At 45.9% G+C, this 18,993-nt stretch overlaps 1 protein-coding gene and 1 long non-coding RNA gene across 2 annotated transcripts in view; one reads left to right on the forward strand and one right to left on the reverse strand.

Annotated features, from left to right (window-relative positions):
- The window catches only part of ADCY6 (adenylate cyclase 6), an 820,353-nt gene that overhangs the window by 566,270 nt on the left and 235,090 nt on the right, over positions 1-18,993 (forward strand). The gene's annotated exons all lie outside the window — the stretch shown is intronic.
- Positions 1-18,993, reverse strand: part of LOC138582512 (uncharacterized) — a 340,772-nt gene that overhangs the window by 121,812 nt on the left and 199,967 nt on the right. The gene's annotated exons all lie outside the window — the stretch shown is intronic.

Below are 18,993 nucleotides of genomic sequence, written 5' to 3' on the forward strand. Positions count from 1 at the left end.
GCCCTTCTAACACTGCCCTCCATTTCTTTCCTCTGTCTAACTCTCCCGTCGGCCATTAATGAGAACTTCATTGTTTGAAGCTTAGGATTGTAGCTTGTTCCAGGAGTATGTTCATAGAACGGGTCTTCCTTAGAAACATTAATATTTTGCAACCTTTTCACACCTTAATGCATTGGTCTGCAATCTTTTGCTCCCCACATGTTTTGGACTACAACTCCCATCAGCTACAGCTCTATTGTGAGAGATCATGGAAGCCAAAGTCCAAAACACTGGCAGACCCACAGGTTGTAGCCCCTTGCATTAAAGTCAGTTATTGATAAAGAGTCCAGTGGCCAGCAACTTAAAATGCTACCATTTATCAATTAGTAGTATACGTAATAGTAGCAAAGATGTTTTATTAAGTGCAATCATTGCTGGTAAACCAGTTTCAAAGCACTAGCAAAACCCGATACTAACATGTATTTAAAAAACGAATAAAGTACCGAATAAAAACAAACACACACTTTGGAAGACCAATACATTGGATACAATCGAAAGGGGAAAGAGTCAAACCATTATCATAAAATAACAAAATTGAAGTCACCCGAGTAGGCAGAAGTTAAAAGATAGTCTATCCAGGAAGATGTATGCAATCCAGAAGACTAACGTGTAGTTGCCGGTCTGAAGGCACCAATGACAAACACTGTTGGGAAAGATTTTTGTTTTTAGCCCCATTCTTTTGAGATCACAAATATGTTTGGTGTTTTTTTTTTTTCGATCCTTTTGGCAAGTGATGTACCTTTTCCACCTCACTTGCCTTTGCAATTCAGTTCTAGCCACAAGTGCTGGTCAGTCCCTAAGGTTGATAGTAGAAAGGGTACCTGGCCCCCATTTCCTCATTTTATTTAGCACTACTACCCACTTAAGGATACAGTACAGGGGGGTGTTGCTGCTGTTTTTTTTCCCCCTGAAGTGTAGTTCTCCTTTTCACATGGTGCTTCTGACAGCTAGTGGCAATTTACCTTTTTATTTTTATTTATTTTACTGATGCATTACTGTACTGTTACTGCAAGTGTGCCTTTTGGCTGCTGCAGTAGTCAAACCGTGTACCTTGTTTAAGCATTGTCTCTCCGAACCACTGCCTTTCTTTGGCATTCTTCATTATAGAGGCGGGAATGGTCATATATGGATGTGTCTCTTCACAGGCCCTTTCCAGATACTGGGCAGGACAGTTGTGTGCATGGAACTGGTGTGGACTGGTTTATGGTCTCATGTTCCCTAATCTACATCCTCACCATGACTGATGTCACAAGTGCACTCCACTCGCTGGTTATCGAGCATTGGATAACCTGATTTTGAATGGTGCATGTTCCCAGAGAGGTGGGCTGGGGTCAACCCCAGCGAAGCGTTGTTTACATCTGTGGAGGTTTGTATCCATTCTTCAGTGGAGTACTAAAACCGTAACCAGATGCACAGAGAATACCTTGATGGACACTGGGAGTGCAGCTACAGCCATCTCCCTTAAAATGAAGCTTTGCCTCTTGTCCAGGGGATGCCTAGCACAGGCATTTCACTTCTTTGAGTCATTGGAGGCAATGATTCTTTATCCTGCTCTTTTGACATTCTCTTGTTTCTAGTACACACTGCAGATCTACTCCAGTCCGGTAGGTCTGCACCTCTTGGGTTGTGATTCCATCTCAACATGGACACTGTGCTGCTACATTTGATGCTCCGTGAGGTATGCAACATCAAGGTGGATCTTTGTGGCTTTGCTGCTACTAGTAGCGCCCCCAGATGAGTTAGCCCACAGGAGCTGAAGATACGTTTGTGTCTTCCTCATTGCCAGCAGGCCCTTGCTGGGTTACCTGAAGACTGCTCACCACCGGTTACATCTGCCCTTCTCCAGTATCTTGGGACTCCACGCCTAGGCCTTCCTTTATGGGGTTCCAGATACAGACACCTTCTGTGTTCATGGGTCCTGAAACAGAGGCCGGAACCAATGCCAGCCAGACCCAATCCAGACCCTGAAATTCACCTCTCTGCCCACGACCCCTGGTCCTCCTTCACTGCAGACATTGGTGTTTGTGTATGCGGTATTTCCTAAGTCTTCTGACCTTCCTGGAGTTGCTGGTCTTGCTCTTTGGTGTCTGCTGAGTATACCTGCATACCCTTTTCATCCCCTCCACCCCACCACTATGGACTGCATAAATCTGGATAGAGCACAAATTCCTTACCTTCAGCCATCCCTGGTCTCATTGCTGGTGGTGGACCCTGACTGTAGGGATCTGGTGAGGGGTCCTTCTGGCTCCCCAGATTGTTGCTTGCTCCTTTTCTTTCTCAAAGACTGTATGGGCTTACTTACCACTGCATAGCAAAATAACCAAATGTAGTGATTTTGTCCTATGGTAGTCTGTGGGAGAACCTTCCCTATTGATTAAAAGCTCCCCTTAAATAAGTGAAACTGCTTACTTAGCTGTGACATTTCTTTGAGAATTGCTTTGCCCTGGGCTGGACTGCTCAAATGTGTGGGTGATGTTGCTTTTGTGTCTTTCTTTTAAATAATGCTTGCATTATGTTTTGACTACCTCTTTACTGTTATGCATATATAGTTAATGTTAATTATCTTGTAGTTGAACATTATCCTTGTTAAATAATTACCTACTTATGTTTTTCAGTATGTACTGTGTGAACATTCATTTACTTGTTCTCCCTTTTGAGTGATCTCTACTCTATGCCAGTATCTAAGACTCTTAAGCAAATTCAACTGCTTGGTTACACTACCAGGGAGAGTTGGTCTACCCGTTTTGTGAAACCCAGCATGCCCCCTACAGGTTGATCTCTGCCGGTGGTGGTATGGAGAAAAAAAACCTACTAGCATGCACATAAAATTACAAAACAGAATAAAAGAAAGAAAGCAAATGCACAACAAATGGTTCTGAAGAGCAAAGCTGCAAATACAGCCAATTGAGAAAGAGCCAGATCATGATCATAAAATATACTATTTCTTTTATCGTTATTTGGTTAAAAAAAATCAACCTTAAACATTTTATAGAACAATAACAAAGATGCAATTAAGTAAATTTCTGAATAAAAAACATGATCAAGCACAATAGTGTATCAAATATTAAACATTTAAAATTCAAATTACAAATTTACTTAAAAGAATTAAATTCATTGAAGAAAGAAAGCTTCACCGTACTAAAACATGAACCTCAAACTAAAATGAATTCCCATCTAATTTCAGAGCTTTCAGAAAATACTTAACAGCCACGACTATTGAGGTAGTGTGGCCAGCATACTGTCCAAAGTGAGTCTGTGCCAAGAGATGTACATTTTTTGGCATTTATTTAGATAGTTCCATCTCAAACCCTCATATATTCACATTTAAGTTACTTGGGTGGCCAGAAGACTGTGTATCCAGTCATATAAATAGAAGCCTGCAGGTCCACTGGTAGCTGTTAAAAATACCATCAGCTCTTGCCTAGATTTGCTGCCTCTACCCTGGCCTACTAAATGGCACAAAAAGCCACAAAGTGATAACTGGAAAGAAGGGCTGCGACTTCATGCCTATAAACATGAAATCACTTCTTTGGCTCCTGGGCAGTACTCCCAAAATGTTCTGCCTCATCCTACAAACTATCACAGCGAGAGACTCCTATACCTCAATGTGCACATGAACATCCTAATGGTACCTCTGGCAAGAAGGCCTGAACATTTTGCTTTTTCATGACTGGTTTACTCTCCTTTTTCTTGAAGTGCAAATCCATCGCCTTAACCAGGATCCAACTGTGTGATTCACCCAAGGGACCTAGGGCCTTGTAGGATTGGTGTGTCTCAACTCCTCCTGTGCCCTCTGCGAAGTAGCCACATACAGTTGGCTGGCACTCCATTTTTTGGTGGCAGAATTACATTGTGGAATTAATCTTGCTGTATCCCATGGGATACCCAGCGGGCACTCTTGTGTTGGAGATCTTGTGTGACTTTGTCAGACACCCCTTCTTGCCTATAGGTGAAAAGAAGCTTAAGCTGTATATGGTGCTGACTTCTTCCTGCCTCAGAATGGTGAGGGCAGGACAGAAAAATAACAAATCTGGACTGATGCCTGAATAATGTTTTGGAATCCTGATCAGGAAACAGCCAAAAGAAGTCTGTGTGGCAACCAGCAGTGATTGGTTGTTTTCCAAATGTTTGAAAGAGTAACATACTCCCCTCATAAGTGGGACCTACCTCATCTATGCACTACGCATTAGTTTGTATTCTTCCACTGTTTAGGCACTCCATCTACAGCTCAATTTTCCTCTAGAAGAAAATATGCCACCCTTTACATAGGGGCTGACTTTCCGTTCTTTTAGTGGGACAAGTTCTTCGCTTCCATTCCTCCTTTTTATCCTATTCAATGAATTATTGTGGCTGGAGCAAGTTTTGGTTTTTAGATCGGTTACAACTGGCGACAGGCACCTTTACAGCTCCTATTTTGAGGCAATATTCCACTTGGGATCTTAATATGGTAAGTTTGGTTTTGGTGCACAATCCCTTTCAACATTTTGTATACTGTGGTGGAGAGCAGGTTTTTGGCGGCTTTCACGTCATCTACAAGGATCACTCATTTGTGGGCTGTATCCATTTGTGAGCTTTACACAATCTGCATAATGTGAAGTTCGTCCTGCATACAGACCCTTTGTTCTTTTCTTGGGTTTTTTCCAGAATTTGACATCAAACGGGATATAGTGTTCCAATTCTTCCACCTGCATCACTCATCCGATTTTAAATAAATAACTCTTCCCTGTCTGGATGAATGATTGGCCAATGGCTACTGTGCACATAATGCCTCCTGGTTCATTGCTCCGCCACAAAAGGCATGCTCACAGTTTACTGAGCGTGGAATTGCTTTCGATCTTTTACGGTGCCACAGAAGGCCTGCCCATCATTGTCTGTGCATAAGATGTTAGGGACATTTTGCACAGGCCTCTGTGTGGGGCTGTACAATCATCCATCCTAAGGGTTCCACACAAAAGGTAAAACAGATTCTAAATTGGTATGTGTTGGGAAAGATTTTCTTTCCTAACATTTCCTTTGCCTTTTTCCCATAGACTTTTATGTACACACTCTTTTTGCTTGTTTTGAACCCGGTCCTGACTTTATGGAGGTAAGTCAAGTGTTATGCTTTAATGCCCTTGCCTGTTTTTCTCATTCTTATGAGGAAACTGACTAGTCCCTCAGATTATCAGGACTTAGAGACTACCTCTCTCTTTGTAAATTCTTGTATTGTTACACACATCACCTTACAGTGAAGTGCAGTTAGGATAACTTGTATACTTATAACTTTTTATACCGGGGCTATTTGGTTACTTTGACAATGTGCCTTAGACAAGCTGGTGGCAGCTGTAATATGGTTACCATTTTTGTGACATTTTACTTGTGCACTTGTGCGTTTACCGCAAATGGCTACCAAAGGTGGCTAGCAGTCTAAGATGGCCATTCCACAAGGACTTTTGCTTGTTCTTTGGCCATTTTGTTCTTTGGCCCTCCTCCTGTGTTCTTAGGTTAGGAAATACCTTCTATGGAAATGGTTTCCCCAGGAGAGCTGTGGCTTTTGCGGGCTAAAAGGTGGTTTGTGTGTAGGCCAGAGAAGGGGACTGGGACTGTCTAGTACCAAACCACATCCCTGGTGCCAGAATGTCTGTTGCTGGGCAGATGTGGTGGCCAGTGTCTAACCAATACTGGATAGCCACTGACTGTTTGAATGGTGCAGGTTCTTACCTTTGGGGGGGGCTTAGGGAATGCCCTCCGTCTGCATCTTCGAAACAAGGAGTGCTTCTGCAACTGTTCATCAGATCATCATTGGAGCCAAGACCTCTACGAAGAAGTGCAGTTGCTGACGAATGCAGGATGCCCTCTGTAGCTGACCAGCATCGACTTCAGTGCTGTCCCTTTGAAGTCCTGATTTGAAGAAGGCCTTTGTTGGCGCTTTGACCCCTGGGTCAGTGGGAACAACCAGTCATAAACCCCCTGTTCAAGGATCTCTACCACCTGAGCTTTTGGAGATGTCCCAGGACCAACTGGTGTTGTGACCAGCTCTCTCCTGGGCTACCTCAATGCAACTGTCACGTTCCGAACATAGCCTTGGAACTTTGCACATCTTCAGTTTGTGCCTTAAGTCATCTGCTGCTGCATTTTCTGCCATCTCACACCAAAGGAGGCTGTGCTGGTTCTTGTGTTCGCCGCTGGAAGATCGCCTGTTGCACGCTCTGTTGAGATTTATTACCTCCATGTCTGAGAGCTGTCAGTTGATCGTCTGGCCGTCACCTGGAAGCTGTCTGTAACTGATTCCGAAATACAGCGACTAAATCCTGTGACTGAAAGTAACCTCTGCCGTCTAGACGACCCTTGCGAAAGGAACCCAGACAGACCAACAAATCTGAATCTAATACTGGAACCTCCACAAGTGGTCTCCGGAGAGCTCTGAGCCAGTAGGGTAAGCATACATACCTCCACAAGTGGTCTCCGGAGAGCTCTGAGCCAGGAGGGTAAGTCTATATACCTATTACGTTTCCCACCCATGCTTCCCGTACAGTAACCGGCCCATAAAGTCCTGACCCGAACTCACTTTTACCTAACCTTTGGTGGTGGAACCTGGGTTAAGGATCCTTCCCTGGGCCTAGCCTAGTTTGTTGGGATTGAGTTGCAAACTTATCTGAACTTTATCTAACTTCTTGACTCTTGTTAAACACAAGTGCTGGCAATGCACATCTCTATATAACCCTACTTTGTCTACTTTGAACTTGTGACTTTTGGGCACACGGCCCTAAACCATCTTGTGACTTAATAAGAGTTAGGGAGGATGTTCTGTGATTAGACTAAAGAGTTATTTCTATTTCTATGCATCTGAGTACTTAACTGTGTTTCACTGGTCAATGAATCAAAAGCTATTCTATTTCTCCTAAGGGTGAATGTATGTATCTGTTTTATAAGTGTTGTTGTGACAATATCTAGCTGGAAGGTTTCATTGCTTAGACAGGGAAGTTTACAAGTCCAATTATTAGGCCTTTAGATTACACACTAACTGAAATTACTGGCATTGCACTTTGGACTCAATGTAACCCTAGCCCACTCTCACACGCTTCCTGAGACTAAGCCTTGCTGCTCTGCTTCCTTACCTTGATTGGGCATGGCTAACCTCTCAGTGTCTTCCCTGTTCATTATAACTTGGCCTCCTAAAATCCTCCCATCCCACTCCCCCAGGGCTAATTTTGGAAATCCATCTTAACAGTATCTATGGCAAAACTGGCAGGCATCAATCAAAGGAGGTAAGACGGATGATGAGCAGGTACAGTTAGGTTGACAATAGACACAAAGAGAGCACACCACATATCTACTGAAACATATATACTCTTTAATGAAGGGTCACAGATAAAACGCATCTTAATCAAATAACTTCTTCAGTTCTAAAAAGTAGAGCAGTTATATATATTTGAGGCTTGTGGAATCTGCTTAGATCACATGCTATGCATAGGCCGGCATCTACTAGAAGCTGCAGAGTATTACAGTTGTTGTTTTCGAAACCCGAAAAGGGACGTCAACACAGGGTGTGCCAGTAATACTATCCCTAGGGTTACGTCCGCTGTACCTATGGTCCTTCACGCATCGAGGTCCCCAAGATTGTTTGTTTTTTTCAGCCATTGTGAGCGGACGCTTAACGCAGAGTTCCTTTTCGGCATAACACCATTTACTTATACAAGTTTTTAAAAATAGTTTCTCTTTCTGTCCTTTCCTTCTGATTTACCCAGATATCGATGCAGTGGAAAAGACTAGGGCGCCGTCGGACGAGTTCACCATTTGACACACACTTTTGGCCTTGGAAGGCCCACCGGGCCTAGGCCCTTACAGTAGGGAGAGTGGGGGGCGGACATTGTACAATGCATTTTCCCACCTTTTCCCTTTCTCGCCTGGCTGCCTTTTCCAAACATGGATAGGATGCCTTTCATATTCTGCCCCACGTGTAACAAAAAGTTTCAGTGGATCGATAAACACAGAGTGTGCGACCTCTGTCTTAACCGGACCACAACGAAGGGCACCGTCAAGCTTGCAAGCTCTTTAAACCTAAGACAAAGATCGCAGAACAAAGCGCTGAGCCCATCACGCAATGCAGGCCGAGGCTGCCATTGAAGTGGAGGGAGCCTCCAGTGACAGCAGCGTCGCCGTCATTTTGGGCGGTGAAGGGGGTGCGGGGAACAGCAAAGTTCCCGAGTGCAGGCCCCCGACCCTAAGAGACAGACCAGCAGTACTGTTATGGGAACGACACCCGGCGGCAAGGGCACTACCCTTTCACACACCACTAAACACACATCCTGAGGCGATGAGTCAACGCCGTCGACCAAACGCCCAGATACAGCGTCTATAAAATTCATGTCAGTGTTCTTCAACGAAACAGAAGGAGAGAGTGGAGGCGGAGCAGGGGTGAGGATGTTCCTACTCCCCCTGGAGAGGAGGGTCCCAGCATGGTGGAGGATAGCCAATCCCCATTTATTTCAGTGGTTGGGGAAGGTGCTTGAGAAATCTCATTAACGTTGTCTTCACTACTGGACATTGCTCATGTAGTAGGAGTAAATGACCAGAATTATTTGGCGGCAAGTTGATGGTAACTGCCCTGTGGGCTTGGTATAATTTTTATTTGTTGTGCCCATAGTTACTGGGCTCCTTGAAAATCGAGCCAGACCAGCATCAGAAGTTGTGCAAGACTCGTCAGGAGAACCCCAAGAGTCAGGCAGTAGCTCAAGATGCCTGGTACTAAGGTGTTGTCTCCTACGAGAGCTATGGGGTAAAACTTTAGCAAGTCAGTCTTTTTTAGAGACCGGCTGGGAAACCGGAGATTAGGCCACGAAGTTAGAGTCCTCATAAAGCAGCTACTGTAGTTATTAACCAGGCGTGAGGCGCAGAGCGCCTGTGAAATAGAGGAAAACGCTGTTAAAAAGGATAGTCACTGAAAAACATGAGGGCATACCTGCAAGCTGTGAGCAGAGTGGCCGTAACCTCAGAGCACCCAGCTGAACTTTACATAGATCTGTAGGTGCAGCAGGGCTTGGCAAGGGACGGTGAAGAACAGTTACAATCCCCCTCCAGAAGGAAAGAACCTGGGGCAACGCGGGCCGGCACACCAGCAAGGAGCAATCAGAGGAAGGGACCTACACAGCACAGTAATGCTGTCAAGCCACACTGCCGTGAAAACAGACAACTGCTTACAACAGCATCAGATATGGCTAACTAAACACCAGTATACCTTAGCCTCCCCGATTCAGCAAGATTCTCCAGTGCCTGATTCCTCAGTAGATAATCAACCCCTCTACAATGACATAGTAATTAAAGCAGCTGCGCACTTTGGTATTCAAACTCAGCAGGACAAAAACTTCGTAGAGGATATTTTGGGGGACAAAAGGGCTGCCACCCAGTTTATCCCATTATTAAAATCTGTCCAAAGAAGGATCCAACCTTCAATAGAAAATCCTAATCAGACACAGGCTGTTAATCCCTGAATAGAAAAACGTTTCCGCCCAGCGCCATCTGACCCGCTTTATATTAGGGGCCAGTTTAAGCTGGACTCGCTAGTAGTAACAACCACCTGTAAAAAAAAAGGGCAGGGACACCACTAGTCTCCCCCAGACAAGGATAGCAAAAAACTCTATACTATGGGGCGGAAAGTAGCAAGTTCGGCAGCGTTCCAGGCGAGAATTGCTAATAATTCCACACTGCTGGCAAGTTATTGCCATAAATGGGACGAGATGGCTGCCTTAATAGCTTCCGCTCCGGAACCATTAAAGTCCCAGCTATCTTTAGTAGCGGCTGAGGGCAAAGCTACTACTAGTTGCGTCCTCAAGAACAACCTTGACGCTGCAGATAATGCAGGCCGAATAATAGCAGAAGGGACCATTATCAAGCGACACGCCTGGCTTCGCCAGTCCGGGTTTAAGCTAGAGACACAAGCAACTTTGCTTAACATGCCAGTGTAACCAACGGTATTATTCGGCAAGGCGGTAGAAGACGCCCTGAAGTCTGCAAAAGACTAATATGATGCCCTCAAGTCCCTCGGACAATGAACAAATAAACCTTCTGGCCAAAGAACCGGGAACATTTTGCTTTCGTGACCAAATTCACAAAGAGGCTCTGGGTACGGACAAAATCAGAACTCGTCCTGGAATAACAACCAAGGACAGGCATCACATAGCTACCAGAGAGGTCAGTGCAGATCCCGCGGCCGGGGGAGAGCCTTCACATCTAGAGGTGGAGGAACACCTCCCAAGCAATGACAGCCCGCTGCAGGTTCCCTCCCATGCCTCCCCAGTAGGGGGACGGATTTCACTCTTCACCCATGCATGGGAAGGAATAACCATGGACAAGTGGGTGCTATCTACAGTTGCAGGAGGTTATTGTGCAGAGCTTCTAGGAAAACCATCGAACCATCCCCGTGCCAAAAGAAAAGTGAGGAGCAGCAGCTTATCCTTCTCGAAGAAGTCAAGGCATTGCTTCTCAAAGATGCAATCGAGATTTTACCGTCCAACGAGGTAAATAAGGGTATTTATTCAACCTACTTCCTTGTACCAAAAAAAAGATCTGACTATGCGCCCAGTGTTAGACTTAAGGCCTGCAAACACTTATGTAAAGCCACAAAAATTCTGCATGGCAACGCTACAAGAGGTAATAACCCTGCTGAAGCAAAGAGATTACATGGCAACACTGGATATGAAAGACGCCTATTTTCATATTTCAATGTTCCCAGCGCACATAAAACTCTTGCGTTTCAAAATATCAAACCAGCACTACCAATTCAAGGTGCTACCCTTCGGAATAGCTTCGGCTCCAAGGGTATTCACCAAGGTACTGGCAGTGGTGGCAGCGCATGTGCTCAGGGAGGCAATTCCAGTGTACCCCATACCTGGACAACTGGCTGATCACAGCGTAAACACCCCAACTTTGCAAACAAAAAACGCAAATAAATAACCATCAATCTTCTTTTCCAATTTGGTTTCTCAATAAACGAGAAAAAGTCAAGTCTTGTACCAAACACAACAAAACAGTTCCTAGGAGCTGTCCTAAACAAAAGAACAGGCTTGGCTTATCCATCCTTGGAAAGGGTGCAAAACATGTTTCAGCAAATACCCCAGTATCAAGGCAGTCTCCAGATAAGCGTACGCAAAGCAATGCGTTTACTAGGCATTATGGCATCGTGCATATACTAGGTCCCACACACACGGCTACACATGCGCCCAATGCAGGAGTGGTTGGCGAAACAGGGGTCTCAGGCAAACTGTCAGTGGGACGATCTAGTGGTTGTTTCGCCAACACTAGTTTAAAACCTATGCTGGTGGACAAGAGAAAATCTGTTAAAGGGAAAACCCTTCCACGAGCCGGAAGCGTAAGCGATCATTACAACAGACTCATCACTCTATTGTTGGGGGGCTAATTAACTACACCACACAGCACGAGGTCTGTGAACTCGCAGCATGGCTCAGAACCACATCAATCTGCTGGAACTTCTAGCAGTATTCAAAGCCCTTCAGGCATTTCGAAGCCCAACTCATGAACCAGTCGGTTCAGGTTCTAACAGACAGCACCACTGCAATGTTCTATGTAAACAAGCAAGAGGGCACACACTCTCAAAGTGTGTCCAAGCTGGCGCAGAAACTATGGAAGTGGGCACTCAGATGAGGGATGTCCCTATCCTCACAACACGTTCCAGGGGTACTCAACACTCTGGCAGACTCTCTAAGCAGAGATCCCCTACCAGAGAATTACGAGTGGCAGCTAGACTCAGATGTCGTAGACAACATCTTCTCTCAATGGGGTTACCCCAAGTTGGACTTGTTCGCCACAGGAGAAAATAAGCAATGCCCAGACTTCGCGTCTAGGTTCCCCCAACCAGACTCCAAGGGGGAACTGGTCAGGGAGATTTGCTTATGCTTTCCCCTACCCCTGACTCCCTTAATGAGCAGAATAGTGAACAAGATCCACAGAGAACAGATGACGCTCATCCTAATTGCTCCTATGTGGGCAAGACAACCATGGTATCCACATCTGTGCAAACTGGCGATGTGCGAACCCATCAAACTACCATGTCAGGACAGACTGTTAACCCAACACGGAACAACAATAGTGCATCCACAACCCCACTCAATGAACTTGGCAGCATGGCTCCTAAAGTCATTGAGTTTGGGCACCTTAAATTACCACAACGATGTATGGATATCCTCAGAGGCAAGAATACCAAACACTAGACACTGTTATTTCGACAAGTGGAAAAGATTTGTAATTTGGTGCCAGTCCAAACAGCTAAACCCCATAGAATGTACTCCATCCCACTTTCTAAATGATATGCTCCACTTGTTAGACTAGGGGTTAGTATTAAATTCTATCAAAGTTCACCTGGCAGCTTTATCAGCATACACCACCTCTCAGATTAAAGTATTGTGGTGGAAAATTCCAGTTATTAAAGCATTCATGCAGGGAGTAAAAAGACTCCACCCTCCAATTTCTAACCCTCCGCCAGCAGGTTGGGACCTCAATGTGGTACTCTCAAAGCTCATGGGTCCCTCATTCAAGCCTATCAATAAGTCCGTTATTAAACACCTGACTTAGAAGACCGCCTTCTTAGTGGCTATTACTTCCATAGGAAGAGTTGGTGAACTGCAAGCATGGTCAGTGCAAGACCCTTTCGAGTGGATTTTGTCCTCCAATGTATTCCTCATCTTAGATGTATTCCATCCAGCTTTGCTGCTCTTCGGGAATTTTTTCGGCAGAGTGAGCCGTGCGTCGATGTCGTCAAGTCGATGGTCCCTCGAAGGCCTCCGTCAAGGGTGACGTCATCGGGTATATAAGTAACTTGGACTTGGTGGAATAATTACACAATGCAAGTGGCATTGACACATCTCCTGAAAATGACTTTGGCAGACCAGAACCAGGAGAGCATGCCAGTCCATCATACCGTCAGTTAATGACGAAGGTAGTAGATTACTTAGGATGGACTAGACCATCAGCCCAATTCATCCAGGATGTTTTGACAGATATATTGGACCATGGTCCCACCGAAGACCCAGTACTACCCTTTCATGTAGCCCTGCAAAATAGGGTGGCCAAGAATTGGGAAACTCTGGATTCTATTCCTCCGGTAAATAAATCCCTCACCTCAAAATACCACCCTGCCAGTAGCGACCCCGGCTATCTGTCCAAACATCCCACTCCCGAGAGTCTGGTCATACAGGCAGCCACAGCTTCTAACAAACTTGCATACCCTTCTATCCCTCCAGACAGGGACGATAAGCGTGTGGATGAGTGGGCACAGAAGGTTTTTTCAGCTGGTAGTATGGCTTTAAAATCTGCCAACTCCACATGTGCTTTAGCAAAGTTTTCGTACACTCTGTGGGAGTGCATCGCAATGGCGGCGGAGCACATACCAGAAGGGGACGAAAGGGAAGGGTTCATAGCCATCGTTAGAGATGGAAAGGAAGCCATGCAGGAATCCCTTCAATCTGGATTGGACACTGCAGATAGTGTAAGCAGGTCCATGGGCACTAGCATGGTAATGTGCAGATTTGCGTGGTTACGGAAGTCGGGTTTCGCACCGGACGTACAGAACTGCCTTCTGAACATGCCCTTTGACGGGTCTCACCTTTTTGGCAGCAAGGCTGATGAGAGCCTTGAGAGGTTGCAGACCTCAAAAGCAGCTGCCAAATCTTTAGGGGCTGCTATTAGGCAACCTCAGCCTTTTCGTGCGCCAGGACAATCGTGGAGGGGACTATCCTACGTTACTACTACTCATTTGGAAAGGCGAGAGGAATGGCCAGTCAAAGGGGCCAGAGAAAGGCCACGTGCGGTGGACGAGCAAAACGTGCAAAGCCAGCTCAATCTGCATCCTCTTTGCCATCAGCGGCTGCAACAACCACCACAAAACTACTTTGAGGACTTGCATCACAAAACACCTGTAGGAGGCAGGCTGTCACAGCATCTGCAAGAATGGCGAGCCATTACTTCAGATGTTTGGGCCCAAGGTTACTGCCTCCTTTTCTAACGCAACCTCAAAGCAATCCACCAGGGAGACACCCTTTGAAGTTGTCAGACCCGCTCCTACAGCAGGAAGTTGTGCTATAGAACCAGTACCTGCAGCAGAGAAGAACAAGGGATGGTACTCCCCATATTTTATGATCCCCAAAAAGGACGGAGGACTGAGACCCATCTTGGACTTAAGAAACTTGAACAAGTTCCTCAAGAAGAACAAGTTCAGGATGGTTACCCTTTCTCAGATCCTTCAGGCCCTTCAACTTCAGGACTGGTTGGTGTCATTGGACCTCCAGGATGCTTATTTTCATGTGCCGATTCATCTCAAGCCCAGAAAATACCTGAAGGTTCGTAGTTGGAGACTCACACTATCAGTTTCGAGTCCTGCCATTCGGATTGACCTCCGCCCAAGTGTCTTCACCAAGTTAATGGTAGTGGTGGCAGCGCACCTCAGGAGAGGGGGGATTCACGTCCACCCCTACCTGGACGATTGGTTGATCAGGGCGCGTTCTGCGGAACAAGCACTGGATCTGAAAGTCACCTGCCACTTCCTCCACAGACTGGGCTTCTCCCTAAATTTCAAGAAGTCTCAAATGACACCTTCCCAACAGCTCCAGTAAATAGGAGCTGTATTAGACACATCCTTTGGAAAGATCTTGCCTCCCAAGTCGAGGGCTCAAGACATTCTTCAGATGGTTTCCAAATTCCAAAATGCCCAAAATCTCCAGGCCTACGACTTCTTAAGGTTGCTCGGTCTCATGGCATCCTGCAACTTCCTGGTGCCAGAGGCACGTTTGAGGATGAGATCCCTTCAATGGGCTCTAAAGACTCAGTGGTCCCAGTTCTCAGGTCAAATGACGGATCTTCTCCAGATTCCGAACAAGGTTCGACAAGATCTTCTATGGTGGACTTGTACAGAGAACATCCTAAAAGGAGGACATTTTTGGCAACCTTGGCCAGAGATCACAGTACTGACGGACGCCTCACTCATGGGGTGGGGAGCTCATGCCAACGATCTGACAATCAGCGGTCGTTGGTCTCCATCGGAGTCCAAACTACACATCAACCTTTTAGAGCTGAGAGCAATCGGACTAGCGCTGAAAGCTTTCCTGCCATCTGTCAGGGGACAAATGTCCTGATAATGACGGACAACACAGTGGCCATGCATTATCTAAACAAAAGAGGAGGTGTAGGGTCACTACCTCTGTGCAGAGAGGCAATGCAGCTCCGGTATTGGGCATTTCAGGAAGGAATCTCTTTAACAGCAGTTCATCTAGCCGGGGAGGAGAAATTGACGGCAGATGCTCTGAGCAGGCAGAGCACGGTGTCCCACGAATGGGAACTGGCTCAAGAAGTCATTCAAGAGATCTTCGCCCTTTGGGGAACCCCTCCAGTAGACCTATTTGCGACCTGAATCAACCGGAAGTGCAAAAGGTATTGCTCAAGGGAATTTCCCCCGAGAGGAGCCCTGGGAGACGCGTTCATTGTGGAGTGGAATTTCCCACTATTGTACGCGTTCCCTCCAATTCCCGTCGTTCCTCAGGTCATCAGGAGACTGAGACGGTTCGGGAACCGCATGATCCTAATTGCCCCGGATTGGGCCAGGAGAACGTGGTACTCAGACCTTCTAGACATGTCCATCTGTCCCCCAGTACGTCTTCCTCAGAGAGAGGACCTTCTCTCACATATGGAGGGGCAGGTTCTCCATCCAGAGGTCAAAACTTTCAACCTTCACACTTGGTATCTGAAAGGCTGAGATACAAGGATTGGGACCTTCCAGATGATGTCATGGAGGTGTTGCTTTCGGCAAGAAGGCCAGCAACAAAATCTCTACCGTTGCTGTTGGAGGAAGTTTTGCAGCTGGTGCAGAGAAAAGAATGTCGATCCTTTTCTATGTTCTATTCTGGAAGTACTGTCCTTCCTCCTGTCCCTAGCGCACAGAGGTCTAAATGTTGGTACCATTAAAGGTTATCTTGTAGCGCTTTCCATCTTCAAGCGCTCGTCGGAAGAATGCTCCTATTTCAAAATTCCTTTGGTAGTGCAATTCTTAAAGGGACTCACTAATGTGTTTCCTCCTTACCCATTCCATGTGCCAATTTGGGATCTCAGTCTGGTTCTAAAATTCTTAATGTGTGCTCCTTTTGAGCCTTTGAAAACTTGTCCATTAAGATTACTGACATGGAAAACTGCTTTCCTAGTTGCTTTAACATCTGCAAGAAGAGTGAGCGAATTGCAGGCACTGTCTTCTGGGCCACCCTATACTGTGTTCCATAAGGACAGAGTTGTGTTGAGGGTTAAACCCTCATTTTGACCTAAAGTAGTATCTGATTTTCATTTAAGTCAGAAAATTGTTTTACCCGTATTCTATCCTCCACCTCATCCTACTAAGGAGGACGAAAGATTCCACAGGTTGGATCCAAGAAGAGCTTTAAGCTTTTAGATCTCTAGGCTTTCCAAGCTTAGAATGGACAACCAACATTTTATCGGCTACACCGGAAGGAAATTGGGTCAGTCGGTGACAAAACAGACAATATCACTCCAGATTGTGCTTTGCATTTCAGAGTGCTACAGATTAGCACAAAAAGACCCACCAGAAGGGTTAAGGGCTCATTAAACTAGAGGCATCGCCTCTTCGACAGCCCTTCAAAGAGGTGTTCCAATAAGGTCCAATTGTGAAGCAGCAACTTGGTCTTCACTGCACACCTTTTCAAAATTCTATAGTCTGGATACTTCCCAGTCTAAGGAGCTGAATTTTGGTAAGGCAGTACTATATTCAGCCATCTAAGGGCATTGAAAAATCTAACCCCTCCTCCAGAGAAATTATCCATACTGCTTTGGGAGCCTATCTAAAATGAGGAATACGTTGGAGGACACAATCCACTTGAAGAAGTTACTTACCAACTGGTAACGTTCTTTCGATTGGATATTCCTCCAACGTATTCCTCATCTTAGATGTATTCCATCCAGCTTTGCTGCTCTTTGTAAATTTATCATACATAAAGACAAATTGGTTTTATGTACACACCCTAGATTCTCTCCTAAGGTCATTTCTAAATTCCACGTAAACCAACCCATAGAGCTTCCGGCATTCTTTCAGAACCCAACCAGCTCAGCTGAGGTAAAACTCCACGCACTAGATGTGAGGAGAGCGGTCCTTTACTATGTAAATAAGACCAGACCGCTTAGCAAAACATACTAACTGTTTGTCTCCATAGCAGCAGGCAGAGGAGGAGATTGCATTTCCAAAAATGCCATCTCCAGATGGATAGTAAGGTGCATACAGCTATGCTATTCATTAACAAATAAGACCCTGCCTTTCACGCCAAGAGCTTACTCCACAAGGGGCACAGGAGCTACTTTGGTTTTTATCACAAATGTCCCCTTAGACAGCATTTGCAAAGCAGCTACATGGAGCTCAGTACATCCCTTCACTGAATTTTGGTACGGCAGTACTATATTCAGCCCCCCTTCTGGGGCCTTGGGCCAAAATACCTTCAACTCTCTCTTCCTAAATATCTTCCTTCTCGAGCTCTTCGCTCATCGCCTCCAACTCCCTCAGGGTCAGCCGCTTCTCCAAGCAACGTGTTGTGGGTAGATCTCTCTCCGCAGCAGGTGCCTCCCTCTGGAACAGCCTTCCTGCCTCCCTGAAACTTGAGGAGAACCATCTCTGGTTCCAGAAGCACCTCAAAACCTTCCTCTTTGCCTCCGCTTTCTCTACCCCCTCTCCCCTGCTAAAATTACTGAAACTGCACTGAATCTGCAATCCGGGCCACTCACCGAACATTCGGTCCTTGGCCCAGCCACTCTCCCTTGCACTGCCTCCCTGGCAACCCCTGCACTGTGGGACTGTCTCTGTATCCCTACAGCCACCCTTCCCAGCACTTGTATGCACTTACCTTGCACTTGCCACCAGCTGGCCCTTATTATTTATTTTGTTATTCTACTAACCCTGTACTGCACTTCCCCTCTCCCCCTTGCACGTTTCCCCTCCCCTTGCACTTGCGCGATCTGAATGACACCTGGCCTAGTAGGATCGTTGTCTGTCTCCCCTTGTCCCCCCCCCCGCCTCGTCGCGCCTTGAAACACTTGTGTATAGGCGCGTTATAAATGCCATATCAGATCATATCCCTAAGCACTACTGTATTGACACCCATTCCAAAGCAGATATACAGGTGGGACAAGTGGTTCTAAAACATCTATTTGCCGCTTCTCCTTCTCATGACCCACCACCTCCTCCTAACACTGATCGCTAATCTATGCATAGCATGTGATCTAAGCAGCTTGTATCTGCTTAGATTCACATGCGCCCACAGTTCCTCCCCGGAGAGAAGGTGCATATGAGCTTCTCTGATACTTATGTACTTGGATACACCTGTACTCACTATACACTTCATGCTACCTCATGTCATAACAAAACAATCTGAGGTACCTCGACGATGGTGAAGGACCATGGGTACAGCGGATGTCACACTAGGGAGAGTATTACTGGGTAATACTCCACCGCTTCTACTAGATGTCGGCCTATGCATAAAATGTTATCTAATCAAATATATATTTATTTCTCCAGCATGGGGTGGCATGGATTCACATGCTCATGAATATTCCCCATCGTCAGGCTGGGAATCCTCGGTAAAGAAAAAATCAGTATCAGTTTCGTTTCTGATCTCTGTCTTAGTAGTAACCAATCACTGATCTCTGGGTCATACTGCCCCCAGCCAATGAATGCCCTCTCCCTAAGCCCCGCCCCTGGCAGCCATCCTCAGATTTTTACCACACGCTCAAGTGTTGGGAGTCCTCGTGTTTAGCTCTCAAGTTTTTTACTGCGTTGTCACGTTTTTTCAGGAGAATTTCTCATTTTTTCAGTTTAATCGAGCCTCAAGCTCCATGGTTTCTACTTCCGAAACGTGTCCCCGTTATCGGAATTCTTCTAAGCCCCTCAAGGGTGAAGTTTTCGTCGAGTTTACACTTCTT

Source organism: Ambystoma mexicanum, chromosome 3q, assembly GCF_040938575.1.
Source record: "Ambystoma mexicanum isolate Mex_15411 chromosome 3q, UKY_AmexF1_1, whole genome shotgun sequence".
Taxonomy (NCBI): Eukaryota; Metazoa; Chordata; class Amphibia; order Caudata; family Ambystomatidae; genus Ambystoma; species Ambystoma mexicanum.